The sequence below is a fragment of the Ranitomeya imitator genome, chromosome 5 (genome assembly GCF_032444005.1).
Source record: "Ranitomeya imitator isolate aRanImi1 chromosome 5, aRanImi1.pri, whole genome shotgun sequence".
NCBI classification, from domain to species: Eukaryota; Metazoa; Chordata; class Amphibia; order Anura; family Dendrobatidae; genus Ranitomeya; species Ranitomeya imitator.
In genome coordinates this window covers 85,389,575-85,397,600 of record NC_091286.1, presented here as the reverse complement: position 1 = coordinate 85,397,600, position 8,026 = coordinate 85,389,575, and the positions used below count along the sequence as shown (strand labels likewise).

The 8,026-nt window shown below is 48.2% G+C and overlaps 1 long non-coding RNA gene across 1 annotated transcript; it reads left to right on the top strand.

The window, feature by feature from the left end:
* Positions 1-2,385: 2,385 nt before the first annotated feature.
* LOC138680546 (uncharacterized) lies at positions 2,386-3,221 on the top strand. The gene is made up of 2 exons (XR_011321649.1): positions 2,386-2,551; positions 3,106-3,221. It is a non-coding gene; the product is annotated as an uncharacterized lncRNA (long non-coding RNA).
* Positions 3,222-8,026: the final 4,805 nt, after the last annotated feature.

Sequence of the window (8,026 nt, the reverse complement as noted above, 5' to 3'; positions counted from 1 at the left end):
CAGCTTTTGAGCGTAGTGAGTCTCAAGGAGGGGGGGTCCTAGGAGGGGGGGGGGGGTAATGTTAGGAGTCGAGTTTCCTCTGCTGCACAGGGGGAATCTCGATCCGTGTCTGCTGCGGTCTCCCATTCGGTATCGGCCGCAGTGGGCTCTGCTCAGCGGAGACGTCGCTCCCAGCGTCTCGCTGGGGCTGATTCGGTGCATAGGGTCACTACTGCCTTTTCTGGCTTTCCTATGGTACCCTGCACTGATCTGCGGCGAGCGAGCCTCTCTGGGACTAAGTCCTTGTTTACTCACACTGAGCATGCCCAGGGCAGGGTCTCCCATTGGAGGTCGAGGGCCACATGTTCGGTCACATGCTCAGGTGCTGCAGTACATTCCATTGGTCCTTCTGGAAGGTCCTGAAAGGGCAAAACATGCTCAGGTACTGCAGCACTTTCCATTGGTCCTTCTGGAAGGTCCTGAAAGGGCAAAAACTTCAGTAGCAGCTTCCTGTGCTGCAACTATATAAACTGCGCATGACCGCACGGCCATGCGCTAGTATCGTCTTTTGCTATATGCTTTGCGCCAATGTGGTCATGTGTTTGTATGTGTTCAGGGACCCGGCTGAAATAAGCCCCTAGAATGCTGGCACCTCCGGCGAGGAGATTGTGTATAAGAGTGTTCAGGGACCCGGCTGAAATAAGCCCCTAGAATGCTGGCTCCTCCAGCGAGGAGATTGTGTATGCATGCATGACCACTCACTGCTCACATCTGGGTAGTTGGCCTGTGCCTCTGTGAAAGTCTAACAGGGCACAGAGCTCATCTCTCGCGGTTACTCTGTGAAGCTAACAGAGTTGGTATATACCGCCATATAGAGCCGCCATTATTTAGCAGCAGGTACTTTCCTGCACGGTGGATCCCGGGTTGCGAACGCACTAATTCCTTTTAATAAACAATATATTTGGTGCGTTCCGCCAACCCTAACACTTTTAGAATATGTTTCACTATATAGAGCGGCACACAACATCTCACCACACTGGCTCACATGTAACAGAAGAATAGCCTAAACAAATAACAACTTGTTGCCAGTAACAAAGATCAACCCCCAACCCTCCCCACTTCAAGCTTGATCATCCTTTGCCACTAGAAGAGCGCTAGTGATAAGCTCGATCAAGCCTAGAGTAATCATATTAAGATAAACTCTAGAGAAAAAGCTTGACGCAATAAAATAAAACTATTCACAGATTTTAAATCAGCCTGCTTACTTATTTTAGTCTAAATCATCAGAAAAATTTAACTCAACAAAAATTATGTTCAAAATTGTTCATCAGTGATTATCCTTGAAAGTTACAAAACCCCGTATTCTCTAGATTCGGCAGGATATACTGTATATTCTATGGTTGTAGCTGGAAGTACTGTTTTAAAAAGAATACACCAACATGCGATTGCCAAAAAAAGAGACCCAAATGAACTGGCTGGGCTGGTAACGGGGACTTGAGGCAGCATCGGTGCTGAGATGGGTGAGCTGTAAGGGGATTATTTGTGGGATTTTTTGCATGCTATTTTTATTATGCTCTGGGGTCTGAACTGAACCCAGAGCCTAATATAGAGTCTAATATGGAACATTTAATTCATAGATATTAATTTTGCTGATAATTTAATTGCCCAGTAAAATTAGTGCAATTTGTTGTATTCAAATTTGGTCAGATGCATTTTTCTTGAGCGATTGAGCTACCTATGCTGTGGAACCCTCCTATTTTTTTGTTGACTGGTGGCTGACGTTAGTGTGGACATATTTCTTTCATATAATGAGTTTATTTTTTTTAATTGTAGAAATTTGGGTACATAACATTTTTTCATCACTTTTAAAGCTATGTTAACATTTATTCTGTGCTCTGCTCTAAAAATTAGCACCAGGGTTTCCATGTGCACAATTATTAGACAAGTATTTTAACATTAACACATCATGAATGCTTATTGGATGAAGCAGATGCAGGTTATGGGTATTTGTGTAATGATGTGGCCTAAATATATATCAACACCCTTTATCAAGGTGTGATAAATTATTTGGCAGGTAAAATTGGCTAAAAAAGTGATTTAACTGGCTCTGAAAAGTCAAAAATTGTCAAAAGTCTTACAGAGAGATGCAGCACACTTGAAATTGAAAAGATATTGGGTCATAACCACAAACTAATCAACAACTTTGGTGCAAACATGCAACATAGCTGCTAAAAACTTGTTGAGAAAAAAGACACACATTAACTGCCAAATCTGAGAAAAATAAAATGTGAAGTGGCCAGGAATCCATTATCCTTCAATACTGTCATATCCCAGAACTTCAACCTCCCTTGAGTGCCCAATACAAGTACAAGGTGTTCAGTGTTCAGAACCCGGTGCCATGGTTACGACACATGAGTACTTCTCCTCTCTCTTGTTCGGCTTTTTCCGGGATGACTCGGCTTCACCACATGTGACTGACCGGAGATTACATCAGTGCCCTATATAAGGTCCTTCTACACACTGCTCCATTACTGCTCGGGGAGGCCTTTTCTTATCTTGTTCACCACTAAAGGTATTTATCTTTCACAGCACGCTGAGGCTTGTTTATTTGTTCATTGTTGGTGGTCTTTTTCTTTTTTTCTCCCGGGGACCTCTGGCTCATTATGGGGATACATCGCTACTAACTTTCGTGTGTTTATTTATATCCTTATAGCTTATGTGCTATACATTTTGTGCAGGATTTGTATATTATAGAGCGACTATATACATTTGTACCTCCCCATTCTTATTTTTTCACGGCTCTGACCTCTATTGGGGTGATTATAGACATTTAGTTATTTATTGATTTATTTACCCATTATTTTCTCTTTAGGTTCATTTGGAACCATGCATCATTTATTGTCCTGCCTTCAAGGCCTATATTATGTGAACACCTGGTTTTATGATTAATTTGATAAATGGATATCATATTTACTTTTTTTCATGGTGTTGATTTTGAGAGTTCAGATACATATATGGACTACCAGTATTTTTGTTGATGTTATGTAATAACAGTTCTTGATTTATTATCTGTATTTTCATAGTATACAATTTATTATGTTGTATTTTTTGTTTTTATTTGTATAGATTGTACCCTTGATAAAGACCTTTTTACGGTCGAAACGTTGGGAAAATCTTTCATTATACTTTGTTTCATGGCTGTGAACCCCCAGAATTAATGAATAAAATTGCATCATTGTGAATTGAAGACAAGACTTTTCTCACCTTTTTTATGTGTGCTGGAGGTTGTTCTATTCTAAGGACTATATTCAGGCATGCGTTTCTTGCGCCCAGAATCGGTCTCCTCGGCAACGGCCTGCTGGGTTGCTTTACCCTCTACCGGTGGCAGACAGGCCCTGGGAGATGGTCGGGATGGACTTTGTGGTGGGTCTACCCAAGTCGCGTGGCTGCTCCATTATTTGGGTTGTCACCGACCATTTCTCCAAGATGGTGCATCTGGTGCCGCTTCCTCGGTTACCCTCAGCACGGGCCTTGGCGGTGTTGTTCATTAAACACGTTTTCCGTTTGCATGGTATGCCTGATAAGATTGTCAGCGATCGGGGTCCCCAGTTCGCATCTCGGTTTTGGAGAGAGCTCTGCCATTTACTCAGCATAGAGTTAAACCTCTCCTCTGCATACCATCCCGAGACGAATGGGTTGGTGGAGAGAACCAACCAGACTCTGGTGACATATTTGCGACATTTCGTCTCTGCTAGGCAGGATGACTGGGCATCTTTGCTACCTTGGGCGGAATTTGACCTGAACAACGCCATAGCCGATTCCACTGGTCAAACTCCTTTTCTCCTTAATTACGGCCAGCATCCGCGTGTCCCTGTGCCCATGCCCATGTCATCCACCGATTCTAGGGTGGCAGACTGGGCGGTGGAGGCACGTGACATCTGGGACCGCACACAGGATGCCATCCGGGCCTCCAAGGAGAGAATGAGGGTTTCGGCTGATACACACCGGCGCCCCGCTCCGGTCTTTGCTCCTGGCGACTTAGTGTGGCTCTCCGCCCGTAACATCAGGCTGCGAGTTGAGTCCACTAAGTTTGCTCCTCGCTACATTGGCCCATTTAAGGTTCTGGAACAGGTCAACCCTGTGGTCTACCGTTTGGCTATTCCTCCACGCCTTGGTATCACCGATACTTTCCACGTTTCCCTCTTAAAGCCCGTTCATTTGTCCCGGTTTTCCGAGTCATCTGCTGGGACATCGGGTTCATCCACGGATGAGTTTGAGGTGAATGCTATTGTTGGGTGCAAGGTGGTACGTGGCAAGAAATTTTATCTGGTGGACTGGAAGGGTCACGGCCCAGAGGATAGAACCTGGGAGCCTGTGGAGCACATTCGGGCTCTGCTGCTTATCGCAGCTTTTGAGCGTAGTGAGTCTCAAGGAGGGGGGGCCCTAGGAGGGGGGGGGGGGTAATGTTAGGAGTCGAGTTTCCTCTGCTGCACAGGGGGAATCTCGATCCGTGTCTGCTGCGGTCTCCCATTCGGTATCGGCCGCAGTGGGCTCTGCTCAGCGGAGACGTCGCTCCCAGCGTCTCGCTGGGGCTGATTCGGTGCATAGGGTCACTACTGCCTTTTCTGGCTTTCCTATGGTACCCTGCACTGATCTGCGGCGAGCGAGCCTCTCTGGGACTAAGTCCTTGTTTACTCACACTGAGCATGCCCAGGGCAGGGTCTCCCATTGGAGGTCGAGGGCCACATGTTCGGTCACATGCTCAGGTGCTGCAGTACATTCCATTGGTCCTTCTGGAAGGTCCTGAAAGGGCAAAAACTTCAGTAGCAGCTTCCTGTGCTGCAACTATATAAACTGCGCATGACCGCACGGCCATGCGCTAGAATCGTCTTTTGCTATATGCTTTGCGCCAATGTGGTCATGTGTTTGTATGTGTTCAGGGACCCGGCTGAAATAAGCTCCTAGAATGCTGGCACCTCCGGCGAGGAGATTGTGTATAAGAGTGTTCAGGGACCCGGCTGAAATAAGCCCCTAGAATGCTGGCTCCTCCGGCGAGGAGATTGTGTATGCATGCATGACCACTCACTGCTCACATCTGGGTAGTTGGCCTGTGCCTCTGTGAAAGTCTAACAGGGCACAGAGCTCATCTCTCGCGGTTACTCTGTGAAGCTAACAGAGTTGGTATATACCGCCATATAGAGCCGCCATTATTTAGCAGCAGGTACTTTCCTGCACGGTGGATCCCGGGTTGCGAACGCACTAATTCCTTTTAATAAACAATATATTTGGTGCGTTCCGCCAACCCTGACAGTATACTAGCGCCAGGATCTGGCTAAGTAATGGCGGATGAACAGCGATTGCAGGGGTACATCCAGCTGCTGGAGGGCCGGTTGGCGTCTCTTGAGCGTGCAACCTCGGCGGTGGATGTTACCGCAATAGCTGTTCAGGCTGCTAGCATGGCTGCAGCAGCTTTACCCACTGCCACCTCTGTTCCGACCCTATCTCACCTTCCTTTGCCTGAGAGATACTCTGGGGACAGTAAGTCCTGTAGGGGTTTCGTGAGCCAATGTGGTATACACCTCGAGCTTCTGGCTGCACGTTTCCCTACTGAGCGGGCAAAGGTGGGATTCATAATCTCTCTCCTGTCGGACAGAGCGTTGAAGTGGGCTACGCCGCTGTGGGAGCGCAACGATCATGTGGTGCGGAGTGTTCCTAGGTTTCTGGACACTCTGAAACAGGTCTTTTTAGGACCTCAAGTCACCCATGATACAGCGCTCCAACTGCTGGCTTTGACTCAGGGTTCAACCATGGTCAGCCATTTTGCTGTTCACTTCCGGACATTAGCGTCTGAGTTGGAATGGCCAGATAAAACCCTCATTCCCGTATTTTGGAGGGGGCTGGCTGACCATGTGAAGGACGCTTTGGCCACTAGGGAGATTCCCGCCACACTGGAGGAGCTCATAGCCGTATCTACTCGTATTGACCTCCGTTTTAACGAGCGGAGGTTGGAGCGAGCCCAGTGTAGGCAGAGGTTTCGGCTGGCTCCCACCTTCGCCAAACCTTTGGAATCTCCAGTCCAGGCATCCGAGTCACATGAGGCCTTAGAGGTGACACGAGCGGGATCCAAGTCTCAGTCTGCTCGTGCACATAAGGTCCGTCATGTTTGCCAGCAGTCAGGACACCTTGCCTCCAAGGGTCCTCAGCGGTCGGGGAAACATCAGCGTCTAGTGGCAGTTGGAGGAGGTACACTAGACATGGCGACGTTTGCCTCAAAGTTGTCCTTCAAGGGGACAATTACCATAGGCCCATCCACTCTTATGGTCGAGCTATGCGTGGATTCTGGGGCAGAGGGTAACTTTATGTCTTCCGCTTTTGCCCAGCGTCACGCAATACCCTTGGTGATGCTCGCCAAGCCGGTAACCGTTCGAGTGGTAAATGGGTCAACACTACCTTCACAGATTACCCACCAAACCATTCCTTTCACGCTATCTGTGTCTCCATCACATCAGGAGATAATCTCCCTATTTGTCATTCCTGAGGGAATTGATGAGGTCCTGTTGGGGATACCATGGCTTCGCTATCATTCTCCTCATATTGAGTGGTCCTCTGGGAGAATTTTGGGTTGGAGTAAATCTTGCGAGGGTAGATGTCTGACGGAGTGCGTTCAGGTTGCTACTACACAGGTACCCGCAGATCTTTCCTCTCTCCCCAAGCACTATTGGCCTTATGCAGACGTGTTCTCCAAAAGAGCTGCGGAGACCCTTCCGCCTCACCGCCCCTATGACTGTCCTATTGACCTCTTGCCTGGTGCTGAGCCTCCCCGGGGTCGAGTCTATCCGTTATCTCTCCCGGAGACGGAGGCAATGTCCCAGTACATCCAGGAGAATCTGGCAAGAGGATTCATTAGGAAGTCAGTGTCACCGGCAGGGGCAGGGTTCTTCTTCGTACAGAAGAAGACTGGAGACTTACGTCCATGCATAGACTACAGGGGTCTTAACGCCATCACCGTTAAGAACAAGTACCCACTACCCCTGATATCTGAGCTGTTTGATAGGCTACGGGGAGCGAGGGTATTTACAAAGTTAGATCTGCGGGGTGCTTACAACCTGATTCGCATCCGTGAGGGGGATGAATGGAAGACGGCTTTTAACACCAGGGATGGGCACTATGAATATCTGGTGATGCCCTTCGGGCTCTGTAATGCCCCAGCCGTTTTCCAAGACTTTGTGAACGACATCTTCCAGGATATGCTCACCACCTCGGTCGTAGTCTATCTGGATGATATTCTCATCTTCTCTCCAGATATTGACTCCCATCGGAGAGATGTTCGCAAAGTCTTCGACCTCTTACGGGCAAACTCCCTCTACGCCAAGTTGGAGAAGTGTGTGTTTGAGCAGGAGTCCTTGCCTTTCCTTGGTTATATCATCTCTGCCCAGGGTTTGGCTATGGATCCTGCCAAGCTACAGGCTGTAATGGACTGGCAGGAACCCCATTCTCTTAAAGCGGTGCAGCGCTTTATGGGGTTCATTAATTACTATCGCCAGTTCATTCCACACTTCTCAACTTTGGTAGCTCCCTTGGTTGCCCTCACCAAGAAGGGAGCAAATCCCAAGTTGTGGTCAGAGGAGGTCTCAATGCCTTTCTCTCGATCAAGTCACACTTCGCTAGCGCTCCCATCCTACATCGCCCCGATGTTGATAAACCATTTATCTTGGAGGTGGATGCCTCATCCGTTGGTGCTGGAGCAGTCCTTTTCCAAAAGGATGCTCAAGGTCGGAAGCATCCTTGCTTCTTCTTCTCCAAGACCTTCACACCAGCGGAGAGGAATTATTCCATCGGGGACAGGGAGTTGCTGGCCATGAAGTTGGCTTTTTCAGAGTGGAGACATCTCTTGGGGGGAGCTCGCTTTCCCTTCCAAGTCTTCACTGACCACAAGAACTTGGTGTATCTGCAAACGGCCCAGCGGCTGAATTCTCGCCAGGCTAGATGGTCCCTGTTCTTCTCCCGGTTCCATTTTACTCTCCATTTCCTCTCCGGGGAGAAGAAC